This window comes from Parasteatoda tepidariorum, chromosome 4 (assembly GCF_982258835.1).
Source record: "Parasteatoda tepidariorum strain Cologne lab strain chromosome 4, Ptep-v5.0, whole genome shotgun sequence".
Lineage (NCBI taxonomy): Eukaryota > Metazoa > Arthropoda > Arachnida > Araneae > Theridiidae > Parasteatoda > Parasteatoda tepidariorum.
Genome location: NC_141758.1, coordinates 87,341,813 through 87,357,944, shown reverse-complemented (window position 1 = coordinate 87,357,944; position 16,132 = coordinate 87,341,813).

Sequence of the window (16,132 nt, the reverse complement as noted above, 5' to 3'; positions counted from 1 at the left end):
CACAAAAATACAGAATATTTTCGTTTTAATATATACAATTATTGTATATTTGTGCTGAAAATTTAGCATTTTGAAAATGTGTTGATCGTAACGCGAAATAGGCGATTACATAGATTTGGAAAATAATCATCTGCATTTAAAAAAAATTAACCAAACAAAAGCGAACAAACGAAGTAAGATTCCATAAGAAAAAAATAAATAAATGAGAAGTAATTTTAGTTTTTTGTCAAACTTTGGTTAAACTGATACCTCAAACCTATATGATATTTTATCTAACATAGCCTTATCTCTCTCAATAATCCTGTATAAATAAAAACAAAGTATGAACACTCCTTGCCATTAAAGTTAGTGCAATTAGAAAGAACTGTCAGAATGAAACGAAACTTCATATACACAAGTACAGCATTGATCTAAGTAAGTGATTAAAAAAAACAAAGCAAAACTATCATTTATAATAGGAAAATATGAAAACAAACGGAGATTTTCAAACCCTATTGAACCACCTCTAGAGAGAATGCAAGATGTGATATGGTCGGATATTGAAACAATCAACTAAACTCGGAAGTTGTCCAACTTGCTGTCCTAATTCGTAAATACGCACTCCTTTGATGACAAATTTAGGAATTGAGCAGGCAAGGGAAGGGTGATTATGCAACGGAGGCACTCCTGCGCCACTTTTGTGGCCAAGCATTGTCTTTCATAACCGTCGTTGAGCAGCCGACCTAATTTTTTGGGCTTACGACTACTAATGTTCAACTCCATTGCCTTGTAATTTTGAACCCAATCCAGAAGACAAGGGAACTCCTCGATCAACTATTGAGAGAAATTTTGCCTTCGTGGAGGACTTTTTGATGGAACTAACCCGCATTTCCGTTACATGAAGATGAAGAACACGAGAACCTCCCACAGTAAGCCTGACGGCAAAGGGGCTCTATCCCATGATCCGTCTACCACTGAGGATATTTCAAGTCAGCACTGTGGTCGGTGCATGCCGGATGTTGATTCGTATTGACCAGTCATCGCAGGGATTCGAACCGAGTTCACCTCATTAGAAGGCGAACGTTCTATCTTCTGAGTCATCAAAATTGGTATATATACACCATCTGTAGAAGTGGTGTGCTGCTGAACAGTATAGGCTGGTTAGACACTCATCCGGCGTTGCCTCTGTTTAGAGTTCTCGACAGGATTGGACAGTCACCGAATAGGATCAGGTTGTCGTTAGTGATGAATCCAGATTTAATTTATAGCGATGACAACAGTGTACGAGTGTGGAGGCTGCGTGATCTGCTATCTACGCTGTATAGCAGTATACCACTTCTACAGATGGTACGGAGTGCCATCGCATACGACATAAAAATCATTCCTAATATTGATTTAAGGTACCAGCGGCATGCTCGTGACATCCTTTAGACTCATTTGTTTCCACTCATTGCAGGAACCAATTTTCAACTAGTCAATGTTAAAGCCACATCCGGCAAGGGTGTGACGGTAATGCATCTGTCATATTATCACCTTTCCCTGGCCTCTTCATTTCCCAGATTTGTCACCGAACGAGGATATCTGGTCTCTACTTGAGACGGCTAGACAGCCTCCAAATTTAGACGATTTAGTGGAATTTTTTCAGCAGCTGTTGAACGAGATGCCATCAAAAGGACCTTATAGGTCTGAAAGCTCGACTGTGTCGCATTTGAGTTAAAGATGACCCGAAAGGGTATTAAAATCTCCTTTAATATAAATTCCCCCCCGTCATAAATGGTTATTTTGCTTTTAATTTTTATTCCCTTATATAAACGTTGCACTTTGCCTGTGTAAAATTTCGTTTCATTCTGACAACTCTTTCTAGAAGAGCTCTGGAAATGAGTGTATTTTTCACTCCCTGCATTAGCAATGTCATTAATTTTAATCATCATAATTTCTTTTGCAAAAAATTAAATTATTGCAAGCTGACGTAATTTTATATTTTTTACACACATGACCCTAAGTCCATACATTTTTAGCAAGATTTAAGTAAATTTTTCAAGTTTTCTTTTTAAACATTGCCATTTTTCAAATTTTGACAAAAATTTTTTTAACAACGGTAAACATTTACAAGTTCTTATAACTTCTATTTTTACCCATGAGGAAAATGGGTGCGCACCTTATTTGGACGTCATCACGCTTTTCAATTCTGTTCAAGTGTAATAGCAAACAGTGCGCATGCGTCGTCATTGCATGCGTTGCTATGGCGACCGCTGCTGTTAGATAATGTTTTTTAGAATTCCCTTTTTCACTTTTAATTCAGTTTCGCATTAAGTTGGTGAGTTTATTTGTGAGATATGGGACCAGAGAGATCCCATAAATACTTCTTCAGTTGTGAATTAAAGAGAATTTCATCATTTGAATGATATTTTTGTTTTTATTGCTTGAATTAAGAATCAGAAATTCTAACCTACAGTTCAAACTGGATCGTTCTCAATACTAATTCACGTGAATATCAGAATCATATTACTAATGGATAACCTGTAATCGCCTTTTGGCGATCGAAATTTTTCCTTTAATTTAGCTGCACTAAATGTGGTTAAAAAATTGTACACGCCTCTTATTTAAGAAATGTTATTTTTTTAGTCTTATTTTTTCTTTGTCCTAATTTCATCGAAGGAAAATAATGTCAAAAATAAGAAACAAAAAAATGATTCTCTGGCAGAAGACAAAAATTGCATGCTAAAGAAGAATCGACATTATAAAAGTCATTAAAAAGTTCTATTCATCTTTATCGTAGGTCTATTATTTTGCTTATTTCTTTCCTTAAGAAACTTCAGAGAGCAATTTAAAAGAGAGCGTTACTGCAGATCGTTTAACTACTAATAAGATTTTCTCTCTTGATCTAGAATAAATTGGTAGGACAAAATTCTTCAATCTTTGCAAATGCGTGTTTCGATTGAAGAATAACTCATTTAAGTAAAGTATTTTTTTCTTCGCATTTGCTTAAATGCACTTTTAGATTAAAATGCTTCTTTTATTTATTTCCGAAGATCAGATTTCCTATTAAAATACAGTTAAGGACCTGAAAGATTTATATATTCATGTTTGAAATTTTATGTTTGGAATTAATCATTGGATATAAAAAAACTTGTAAGCCCCCGGAAAAATCGGATCAATTTTAAATAATACTATCGTGAAAATGAGTTGTAAGTATGTTAATCAAGTGTTGAATTGCATTCTTGGCGAAGTTTGGCTTTAATATTGTAATCAAATTAAGTAATTTGATCCTTGTGTAAGAAAATTAAAACTCTCGAAACAATTTTATACTCTTTGAAAAAAATCGTTTGAATTTTAATTACCGTGAAAATCACGTTTTTGATTAAGTTCTACCATAAAATTGTAATCAAATTAAGTAATTTGATAGTTGTGTAATAAAATTAACACTTTCGGAACACTCTTGTAAACTTTCGAAAAATCATCTCATTTTTAAACTATGCCGAGAAAATTTGCTGCAACGCTAATCAAGTGGAAATCGCGTTTTTGATTAAGTTCTGCTATAATATTGTAATCAAGTTAAGTAATTTGATGATTGTCTAATAAAATTAGCACTTTTAGAGCACTCTTGTGAACTGTCGAAAAAATTGGCTCATATTTAAACTATGTCGTGAAAATTTCCTGCAACGTTAATAAAATGGAAATTGCGTTCTTGATTAAGTTCTATCATAATATTGTAATCAAATTAAGTAATATGATGATTGTGTAATAAAATTAACACTATTAGAACACTCTTGTGAACTGTCGAAAAAATCGGCTCATATTTAAACTATGCCGTGAAAACTTGCTGCAACGTTAATAAAGAGCAAATCACTTTCTTGATTAAGTTGTAACCTAATATTGTAATCAAATTAAAAAATTTGATCATTGTGTTATCAAATTAAAACTTTTGGAACATTCTCGGAAAAATCGGCTCATTTTTAAACTGTGACGTGAAAATGAGGTGCAATGTTAATAAAATACTAAATCACGCTCTTGACAAATTTTGACCATAATATTGTATTCAAATTAAGTATTACGACCATCATGTAATCAAATTAAGAATAATTGGTTTGAAAGGAGTTCTGCAGTAAAAATAAAGTTTGAAATTCGGCACCCTATTAAGATATCAGTAAATTGAAATGAAGTTAGGATTCAAGGAGCTAAAAATTTAGAACAGTAAACACATGCATGCAAAAGATAAAATTAAACATTCTAAATTCATTTTGATTTATTGATCAGAAATTAAAAGATATTAAGTTTGAATGTTAATAGAATAAAAGAACTAAAGATAGGCTTGTTAATTAATTATTATTAATTAGTTTTTATTTACTATTAATTAGTATGGTTTTACTAATTGGTATTATATATTAGTTTATTAATTAGTATTACAGGTGGATTCAGCAATTAGAACCAATTATTAAATTAGTTTAACAGGTCACCTAAAGTAAGGTTTTTTTTGTTAGTAAACGTATAGTTTTCAATTTTACTCTTGATAACTTTTAGTATTAAAACGTAGTATTGTATTTCTATAAAAAGTCCTTGATTTTAAATTTATTATACATTAAATGCTACTGCAAATTTTCTTAAGGATATTGTGACATACATAAAATTTAAATTTAAAAAAATTGTTCTTGACATTGCTATAGAAATATTGGAACTTAGTAAACCATGATGTGAATCAAATTTGATGCATCGTAATATGATACCAATTCTAGACATAATCACCGTAAATTAATGCTTCTTAAACTAGATAATATATATTCTGTTTGAACTTTAACGGAAATATATGCATATAGTTCAAATTAAACTTTATTAAAGTTGCAGAAAACATATAGAACGATATGATCATTCAACATGCTGACATTATTGTTCAATGTTGAACAAATGTTTGTGTTAGGCTTAAGAAGAATTCAGTAGTATACCATAATTTGATGCAAAGTTGAACCATATTACTCTTCAAATTAATTCTTCTTAAACTTGATTGCACAATATTATGTTTCAACTTGAACAGAAACATGGTTCAGTTTAATACGTACACTGTTAGAATTTTCATTCTAAAATTATGGTAAAATAACTGTCAGCAAACTGTACATCCGATTTACCGTAAGTTTACGGTTAAGAAATTTTTTTACTTTTACGGTTTTTCAACCATTTAAAACTAAGCATATTTTGAAAACCTTAAAAAAAAATTAAACTAGCCGTTGGAGCTAGGTATTTCCTACGGCAATGGATGTCTGAGAATGCAGGACGCAAATTGGGGAATGTAGAACACTTAATACTCTTCATGTGTTGAGGAGAATGGATAAAACATTGTTAGGTCAAAGCTGGAAATCGAACCCCCGTTCTGTCGGTCATGAGACGAACAAAGTAGCCCTCTCGGTTATAAAGCTGCAAAGAACTAAATGGCTTTATCAGGTGGGCTTAGTTGGTGCAATAAAATTCTAATTGTTTAACAGTATCAAGTGAAAACAGTTAACAAACAGTTTTTCTTACAGTTAACAGTTTGATTACCGTCTCATTTACGGTTATTTGATAGTTCTTTTTAAAAATATGGGAGAAAGAAAAATAAATAAATTGTTATTTAACCATTTTTTCTGAAATTTCCATCTGTGTATTTCAGCCTTTAGAAAATTTAAACGCAATTATTGCTCTAAGTACCCATATTATTGTTTAGCGTTAAATAAATTTTCCTGTATGGCTGTACGAATACCTGTATGAATAAACTTTCCTGTATTAATAAGATTTATGTGCTTAAAGATATTTACTATCTTCGTGCAATCTTCAATTATTTAATATTCTTCTTTAAGTACAGTAAGTAAACTTCTACAACTCGTCTGTACTTGAATCAAACATTCTAAAATAGTTCTTTTCATAGATAGATCTAAAAATAGACATTACAGCCGATATTGGAAATCGTGGTTCCTTTTATTTTATGTGCTCTAACATTGATTTTTCTTTGTTCGAAAGAAGAGGTGAAGCAGTAAATGCTAGAATTTGTTTTGAATTATAGTAATTTGTTAGGGGATTTTCTTTCAACACTTCTAAATTTCTGAAATACTATAGAGAGATGTATAAATAGATTCGCTTAAGTGGCATTTTCATTTTACCCTTAAACAAACGGTTTCGTGATTTTTATTTTTACGAAATAATGTTTTTTAATATTCTTAATTAAGGATTTATATCACTCATAAAACTGTTTAGTTATAAAAATGTTTTAAATTGGTATTTCATAGTGTTTGTTAGGATTTCTAAGTGGATATTTCATACTTATAAAAGTGGATATTTCATACTTACCCCATAGTAATTCCTAAATATTGATATAACAAAGGCTTTATATCATTTATAAAACTATTAGGTTATAAAAATGTTCTAAATTGGTATTTTATAGTACTTATGGCATCACTAAATATGAAAAATGAAAGTTTGTATTTTATACTTAGTAATCCATTAGCAATTCCTACATATTTTTAATTAACGCTTTATATCATTCATAAAAGACATTTAGTTATAAAAATATTTGAAATTGGTATATCGTAGTCATTATGGGATTACTAAATGTGGAAAATAATAGTTTGTATTTTATCCTTAGTAATCCTATATTAATTCTTACATATTCTTAATTAAGGCTTTATATCATTCATAAAATCATTTAGTTAAAAAAATATTTGAAATTGTTATTTCATAGTAATTATGGGATTATTAAGTATAAAAAATAAATTTTAATGGCTAAATTAACGAAACAAATTTCGATATCTTTCTCCCCCTTTGAGGAAAATTGGTTAAGGAAAACCGTAGTAACGGTACTTTAGACATAAATAATGAGCAAATTTTCCACAACCTCAACTACACTGTTAGAATTTTTACTCTAAAATTGTGGTGAAACAACCAGCAGCAGTCTGTCCGTCTAATTAACCATAAAATATACGGTAAAGAACATTTTTTACCTTTACGGTTTTGAAGCCGTTTACAACTTTTTACTTTTTTATTTATTTATTTATTTTTTTTATTTTTATGGCGGGATGTATTGTCTCATTGGCCTCTAATGCCAGAACTGCTACTCTCTTCTCGTTACCCAGTGGGCACCTGTGGAGAACCTACGGCGGTGGAGCAGCGTCGCCCACGTCACACAACCACAAACTCGTTTATAGGGCGGGTCATATTCACACAAAGGAGAAAGGACATAGAACACAGAGAGAGAGATAGAAACATCAATGCCCTGAGCAGGATTCGTATCCGCAACCATCGGCTCCGCAGTCAGGCAAGCTAACCACTCGGCCACCTGGTCGGCAACCGTTTATAACTAGTATGGTTAAGGAACCATGAATACTAAACTATGCAGGTCTTAAACCATTTATATCGAGCATGGTTTCCAAACCGTCAAAAAGAAATTTAACTGAACATTCGAGATAGTTTAGCAGATTTATGGGGCCACCATCTATGCGTGAAAGAGAGTATCGTTTTCTAATGAACCAGGGTCCCGCAGTGAACTGATCGTTAAGACACGGTTCCCAGCAGATCACCCAAGTCAAGCATCACTGGCTACTGTCAGTGTGCGGGTGGGTGACCACTTGGATTAGTGTGCGTAGGGACCGAGGGTGTGCGGTATTGGTCCTCGTTAAACTGTGCTACCGTAAAGTGCTCGACTTCGCGTGCAGGTCGTCGGAGGCTACCGAAGCGGGGGTGCCATCCCTTCCGCAGAGGATCAAAATTGTGATGGCATGTCTTCGGATCACCCTCCGGGATGTTTCCCAGACCGTCGCCAGTAGCCCATTGTGCAGCTCTAGTGCGACGTAAATTAACAACAACAACAACAACAATCTAATGAACCAGGGTCTCAAATTGAGGAGTGCAGGAAACTGGAAACTCTTCTTTTGATGAAGAGAAAAGTGGATATAATGTGGTGTAATTACTGGGACTCGAACCCCAGTCTGTCGGTAATGAGATTGACAGATTAGTCCTCTCGACTACAATATGTACTCATCTCCAAGGAACTAAGTGGTTTCATTAGGTGGGCCTAGATGGTGCGATAAAATCCTTGTTATTTAACCGTATTAGTTGAAACAAGTTAATAAACGTTTTTTCTCACAATCGAAAATGTGAATGGCATCTTCTTTATAGTTATTTGACTTAAATTTTTAGTCTAAGGTCAACACTATGTCCCAAAGAAGATTACTTATACCGTGAAGGTATTATTTAAGGGACATAGGCCTAGTTGGCGAGGATAAAATTCTGGTTGTTTGCAATAAGCATTCTTCCTTAAAGTTGTATTTTTAAAATTAACTTTGACTCTTATGTGTTCTTTATCTTAGTGTAATTATAAATTTTGGCGTTAGTGAATAACAAAAATGGGGACGGCTACTTACCTCCAAGTTGTGTTAAAGAACATTGGTGTAATGAAACACTAGGTTCAATAGTTTATGTTGGGCGTTTGGCTACTCAATTTTGGTGTGAAGTAGTTGCCACTATTTTTGGCGTTGCGATACACTGTTTAAATTTTCCTTCTAAAATTACGGTAATATAACTGGCAGCTGTCTGTCCATCCGTTTAACCATAAAGTTTACGGAAAAGAAAAAAAAAATTTCCTTTATGGTATTATAACCATTTACAAAAATATCGTTATAAAACCATGAATACAAAACTATGCAGTTTTTTTAACCATTTACAACTAGCATTTTTTAAAAACGTAATAATTTTTTAACTAGACATGGAAGCTTGGCTTTTCGTAAGTTAATGGTCATTGGAGAGTGCTGAACACTTAGAATTGTTCACGTGTTGAACGGAATGGAGAAAATATTGTTGTGTCAACACTAGGACTCGAACTCCAGTTCTGATGTTCATGAGATTGACAGATGAGCCCGCTCGGCTATGATATGTACGCAGTAGCGAATAACTAAGTAGCTTCATTAGGTGGTTCTAGTTGGTGAGATAAGATTCTGGTTGTTTAACCGTATTAGGTGAAAGCAGTTAGTAAACAGTTTTTCTTAAACTTAACAGTTTGATTACCATTTCATTTATAGTTATTTGACTGTGTTGATTAAATATGGTAAAACAGCCATGCAATCAATTGTTATTTAACCATTTCTTCCGAGAAATTTCTAACAGTGTACACTAACATCTTTTACAATTCATGTAATAATTTAATTTTTTTTGAAAACGAAAGAAAAGAGGGATATTTGTATTTATACCAGCGATATTTTTCTACTTAGTAAATAAGACTCTTTGTTCCCCTAAAATAATTTTCTGCTCACGAAACTATCGTCAGATAAACAGGATCACGAGTTGAAGAGAAGAATAGATGTCTAATGAAGTGCTTTGAACTAAAAGAAATCTTTAACTTCCACCTTCAAAGAGTCTATTTCCTAAATTAGAGAACAGAAAGAAGGGTTGATGCATTTGGAATTAAAGCCCATTTTTAATTCTCCTGGTATAAAGACACTCACGGATAGTTCTTAAAATCTCGTTATTTCAAAAAGCTTTTCAATTATGAGGACAAATAGGATTCGCTGTGGCATTGTCTTACGAAGAGTCAATTCTTAATCTCTGAGAGTTTTGAAAAGTTTAATATAATTGAATAATCTTTTGAATAAGTAACTTCAAGCGTCATACTTAATTGGATTCTTTTATGAATGTCTATCGAGGATTAAATAGTGGATAAATTTGCGAACTTATCTACCACAAAAGAAGAAATTTCTTTAATTGCATTGTCTCAAAATCCAATAAAATAGGATAATAGACTAAAAAAACTTTTAAAGTAAAAAAATAATGTAATTAACATTTATTTACTTTGTAATAAATTTTTATACCAAGGGCTCTAGCAACTTTTTACCTCATTTTATACCACTAAATTGCCCTTTAATCATAACTGTTAAAGTGAGGCTTTTTTTTCTGTTTTGTTTTAAAAGATAATCTTTATCACCTGAAGTTTCTTGAAAAGAAGCACACCAGAAAAACGGAAATTTTACGATGATAATATACTCAAAATGGGAAATAAGGAGGAATGTTAAACTAAAAATCGTTTAGTTGAAAAGAAAATATATGTAAAATAAATTTTAAAATTTTTAAAAATATTTTTTTTTTGGATGAAGCATTTATAAAAAGTATTAATTTGTTTTGTGTTTCTAATTAAATAAATAAATGAAAATGATGCATTAAATAAATAACTAATTAAATAAATAACTGAATTTCGTTTCAAATATTTAATCTAGCTTTCTCAGAAAAAAATAAAATACATTATTGGTACATAAAAAGTCTTTTTCTTGAAAAAAAGTATAAAAAATTAAATCTAATGAAGTTAATTATAGAAAAAGGCAAAAACTCTCATTTTGAGTAAAGTATTAAATGATCTCGTTAAAGATATAAAGAATGTACTTTAAAGCATCATAGGATTAAATCTCAGATTTAATTAAGCTTCTTGATTCAAAAGACCTCTTTACGGTTAAGTTTTTTCTTTGTTTAAATCTTCGCATATATTAGCGTACTTTTTTTTAAGTATAATTAAATACTGTGGCTCTGCAAGACTGTTCTAAATAATAATTTTATGGCTGCAAACTCGAATAAAAAGATTTTAATGTTCCTTAGTATTTTTTATGCTATACGTTGATTACTTCATACAATAAATGTATGATATTTGTGGATTTTAAGGTTCGTGCTCTATTTTAATATTATAAATTTAGTTTAATAGCCCAAGTTGCTACGTCATAAAACGTCAGTCTCTTAAAAACATTTCATCTTTTGCTTATTTATGCACTGTTAAAATTTCACAGCTTACTTACGGTTGGTCACTAACAAAAAGTGATTCAGTCACTGACCGTAAAAATTAAATTATATTTGTAAAACTACCATGACCGTAAAATACGGGTCAGTCAGCGTAAATTATATGGTCACTGGCCGTAAATTTACATAATGATCGTAAAAGCTACATATGATCGTATCCTTAATGCAGACCTTGACGTTGTTTGTGAGTCAAGCGATTTGTGTGCGGAATCAAGGCGAATTAGGGAATGAGTCGAACTATGGATGGTGTTTTCAGTAGAAATGTAAACAATAACAATCTCGATCTGTATGCCTGCTCTAGTTCCGGTTAGAAAGTTTGCAGCTGCTTACTACATGTTATTCTGAGAGGCGATATTTTCAAACGGATAATTTTGTTTTCAATAAAAGAAGCAAATTAGATAATTTCTGAGCTCAAATCTGCCGTATTTCATAAGATATTAATGTTATTATGTAATTCTGGTGAGTTTGAAGTGAAAACTTGTCTTAGTTATTTAGAGATATATTGTTGAAAAGGTGACATGGTTGCTAGATTTTGAATAACTCGCTTTTTTGGCAGTCTTGATTTGGCCCCTTTCCATTTGTTTATTACTGTTTGTTCGTGTTGCAAGCTGTGTACCATCTTACGTTAGTGTTAGCATATAGTTCGAAGAGCAAGATTAAGTTTAGTAATAAGTATTCAAATACCACGTTTGCAAGAATCTTAACACAATGATCACGTTGTGAGCCAAATGGCTTTAAAATACACCGGAAACAGTAACCCGGAAGTATAAGTGGCATGCAGCTTGCAGCTCTCCCTAGTGTCGAAAACACCATCCATAGTGCTGCCATCAACCAAAGTGTGACAGATGCGTTTTCAAAATCCAAATTAACTTACGAGGAGGGAGGGCAAAATAATAGTCCATTGGTGCAGTCTGGAATAGAAACTGGAACATTTGACCTCGTAGCTAGATGCTGTAACCACTTTGGGAAAAGGTATACATACCTACCAGTATGAGTTTATAATGTTTGTTTCACTAAGAACTGACGATATTAATAAACGGTCAATTCTACTAATTGTTACATTTACAGCAATGGGTTTTCTTCTCAAAGAAAGGGTTTGGCCATATAAATTAACGGTCAACTCTTCGAATTATACAAAAAAAAAAAAAAAATCTGAGTGTAAGAGGGTGTGGACATGGGGAAGATGCGGTCAGTTGAAATAATTATTTATTTATCCATCATTATTTTTATAAACCTTATGGTAGATTAACGTAAATGTTTTACCTTTTTAAAATCAGCTTAATGGCAGTACACTTAAGTTTTAAGAAGTAAACTACAAAACAAGGTTTTTAGTAGCATAAATGTGTTTTCTGAATTTTCTTTAAATTTGCATTAATTATTTTAAATAATATGAGGTTTTATGTTATTAATCATAGACCCAAGTACCAGCCATTTACCAAAAAAAAATATTATTAATGAATTGCTTATAACATATTTCACTAGTCACTTTAGATTTGTTCTTTTTTACTTTACCAATAATAGACTTAAACGAGCAAATAACAAGAATGTTGGGATTTAGCTTTGGGACTAAGTTAGACATATCAATATTGAACTTTCTACTATGACTTAATTACTTAAAAACATCCACTATTGGGGAATTTATTCTCTGAATTTGATTGAACTGTGTATATTTAATTTGCTTACAAGTTTATTTCCCGATATTATAGATTTATCTTTATTTAATTTAATTTATTTTTGCACACAAAAATAAGAGATACTATTGTGGTCTGTAACATTTTCGAGGAAGCCGATCAGGTGGCCGAGATGTTAGCGTGCCTGACTGCGGAGCCGATGGTTGCGGGTTCGAATCCCGCTCAGGGCATGGATGTTTCTTTCTCTCTATGTCCTTTCCTCTATGTGAATGTGTTCCGCCCTATAAGCGGGTTTGTGGCTGTGTGACGTGGGTGGCGCTGCTCCACCGCCGTCGCATGGTCGTAGGTGCTCACTGGATAACGAAAAGAGAGTAGCAGTTCTGGCATTCCTGAGGCCAATGGGAAATAGACCCAAGTGCCCGACATTGACCAAAAAAAGAAACATTTTCGAGGGATGGTGAAGACAATGTTTCTAATTAGCTACATTACAAAAGTTTGCAGCTTATTTGTGCAACTTCTTCGACAGTATAAACATCATTTGTAAAATTCGATTTATTTTTTGTACACTGTTCTGTATCATTTTCAGAGAGGTGTTGCCGACATTTGTAATTAATCATAATTAGTTTCCTGTAATATATGTTATGCTTCCATTAAAATGACTCTGAAAGATTAAGTAACAGAAGTACAAGCAATGTTCATTATAAAATTCAGTGTGGAAAACGAAAAATAAAATTTAGCTCATAAAGTTTGACTTTTAACTAGTTAGAATATTTCAAGACTATGTTCGGCCGGGATTGGTTGGTAGGTAGGGTTGTGGGCTGTGTCAAAGAGGTCGCGAGTTTGATTCCCGCTGACAGAAGACTCCCTGTGTAGTAAATGATAAAAATGGTAACTGGTGCACGTCAAATATGTCAGATCGCAAAGTCCTCCATATTTCCATGACAAATTATACCTCTGAGTGTATTGAATTGGAGATAGGTCGTTCTCTGCTTCAGGTCAAAATTACGATCTGTGGATGAATGAATGACGCCCGGTGGCTGAGCGGTAGCGCTTCGCGCTGTCGTGCCACAGGTCTCTGTTCGATCTTCGGGCCGGGCAAGGTTGACTCAGCCTTTCATCCCTTCAGTGGGTCGATAAATGAGTACCAAGCATGCTTGGGAACTAAACACTGGGGATTCCGCATTCGGCTGATCACCTGACCAGAACATCTGCTCCTGCACCCCAGAGCCTAAGGTCAAGAAAACTGAGATGGGCACAGTAAGCCTTGGCCCTCTATGGGCTGTCGCGCCACTGAGTTTAGTTTTTAGTTTAGGATGAATAAATGGGACAGCCTTATAAACGGGCTGTGACGAGTGCATGACTGAAGTCTTATTCTTCGCCATAGATGGCACCACTGAAAAACAAGAAACGCACCCTTTGCCTTAAACTCGCTTGGTTTCACCAAGCAGGCTTGCTGGTTTTGACAAGTGGCATTACTAGCAACAACAACAAGTCTGCGTTTACGTCTAATGATTTATTAAATAAAACTTTTGAAACACATTTTTCATAGAAAAAACCCCAGCACTAATTCATTGTAATTTAATGTTAGAAACTTTCTTCATGTATTAATTGGAAAGACAATAAAAACTGTGTTTAGGTTCTCTATGTGTTTTTCGACGACAGGATGTACTCTTTTAATAATAATTAAAGCTTAATTATTGTTAAAATTATTATTATTATAATTATAATAATAATAATAATAATGATGATAATAATAATAATAATAATAGTTATTATTATTATTATTATCATTATTATCATTATTATTATAATATAAATTATTATTATAAAACTGCGTTTATGTCTTATGTTTTTTTTAAATAAAAAATTTAAAACACAGTTCGTACTGAAAAAAAAAAACACTAGTTCATTGCAATTTGATGTTGGAAACTTTTTTTAAGGAATGTAGTAATAGGAAAGACTTATAAAACTGCAAAACATTTCCTTTGATTCGGAGATAAAACCTTTTGTTGAGGGTAAATCCTCTAATATGTCATTTGTCGACATAAATTACACTTTTAAAAAGAATTTAAGACTAAAATTTATTATTGGTTTTTATGAGATGAACTTAAATTTGAAACTAAAGAAAGTATTTCAAACGCAAAAAAGTAAAATAAAAAGTACTTAAGTAAATACCAAGGCTTAGGAAAGTAAGAGTACTTTAAGTCGACATACGGAAAGGATCAGCAAGTGATTTAGAATTTTTATTTTGTTTTCTCAATTGAAAATCCTTCGTATTAAGTTATACTCTTAAAAATATGTACTTTTTTTAAGTCATTTAAAAATCAACGATTTTATTGTATTTATACAATGCGAAAACTAAGAAATGATTATAAAAATTGATTTTCATTAAAATAAGTTACCCTATGCTTGAACAAATTAGGAAAAAAATGTACTATATGTTTTATCTGAACCAATTTAAATTGTGGAGCGTATGTTATCGACTATGTCAACCTTCATATATGAAAAGGTACCTAGCATAAAATCGAGTTAACATGTCTTCTATACTAGTGAATTGGAATTGTATTTTTGTAGTTGCAGACACACTACAAAATCATATAACAAGTTTATTTCTCTTATTTTATGTGCAAAAATGAATCTTAGAATTAAGAAAAAAACCTTAACTGTGCTTCTGATATGATAAAATAAAGCAATAATATTGTAGCAGTTGTTTGTCTTGAGATGTACTGCAAACATTAAAAAATTCCGGTTAAACTAATTTAAAACAAATAAGGAGTTTCTTTCAATTGGTTGATATTGAAAGAGAATCTTAAAATTTGCGCAAACCCTGAAAACAAATTATTTTTAATAAGAAAAAGTAAAGCCATAAAACGGAAGTGATTTTTCTGTTTTGAGCATATATTTTCATGTGTGAAACAAGTACGATCGAGATTTAATTTAAACATTCAAAACATATTTTAATTTTTTTTACGTATTTTAATGACAGAAATGAATCTTAAAACTTAAGCAAGCCTTAATACAATTCACTGAATCAATTATAGAAGAAAATAAAGTAGTTGTAATATAAAAGTGGTTTTTTTTATTTTTTCAAATTATTACAACTAGTAAATTAATTCCTATTATACCTAATCGGGATAGATTTTTGATTGCGTATTTAACAATAACCAATATCAAACACATAAAAAATTCCTTTAATCATTTGAGGTGTGAAAAAGAAATCTTAAAATTTAAACAAATTTTGAATTCGCTGAATGTATATGTGAGAAAACATTACGATAACATAGCATTGTTCTTCTATATATATATAAAGTAATTCAATACCTAAAATAGTTCCAACTAATCGTAAACAAGATAAAAAAAATGATTGTGCTTGCGCAAGAAACATGTGATAAAGTATTTTTAATTAACAATAACCATTATGAAACGTATACAAAAGTTTTTCACTCATTTTAGGTGCAAAAAGAATTTTAAAATTTAAGCAAATTTTTAATTTACTGTACTTATAAATGAACAAATGTTGCAATAATATGAAATCGTTTTGCGATATTTAGAAACTAACTTTATTTCTAAAATAATTCCGATTGATCGTAATTGAGATAAAAAAAGAAAGGATTTAGCTTGCGTAATGAACATGTGATACAATATTTCTTAACCAGTTTCAAATATATATGAAATTTCTTTCCTTACTTTATATACAACATTATACAAAATTTTGGTATATAGATGCCCCT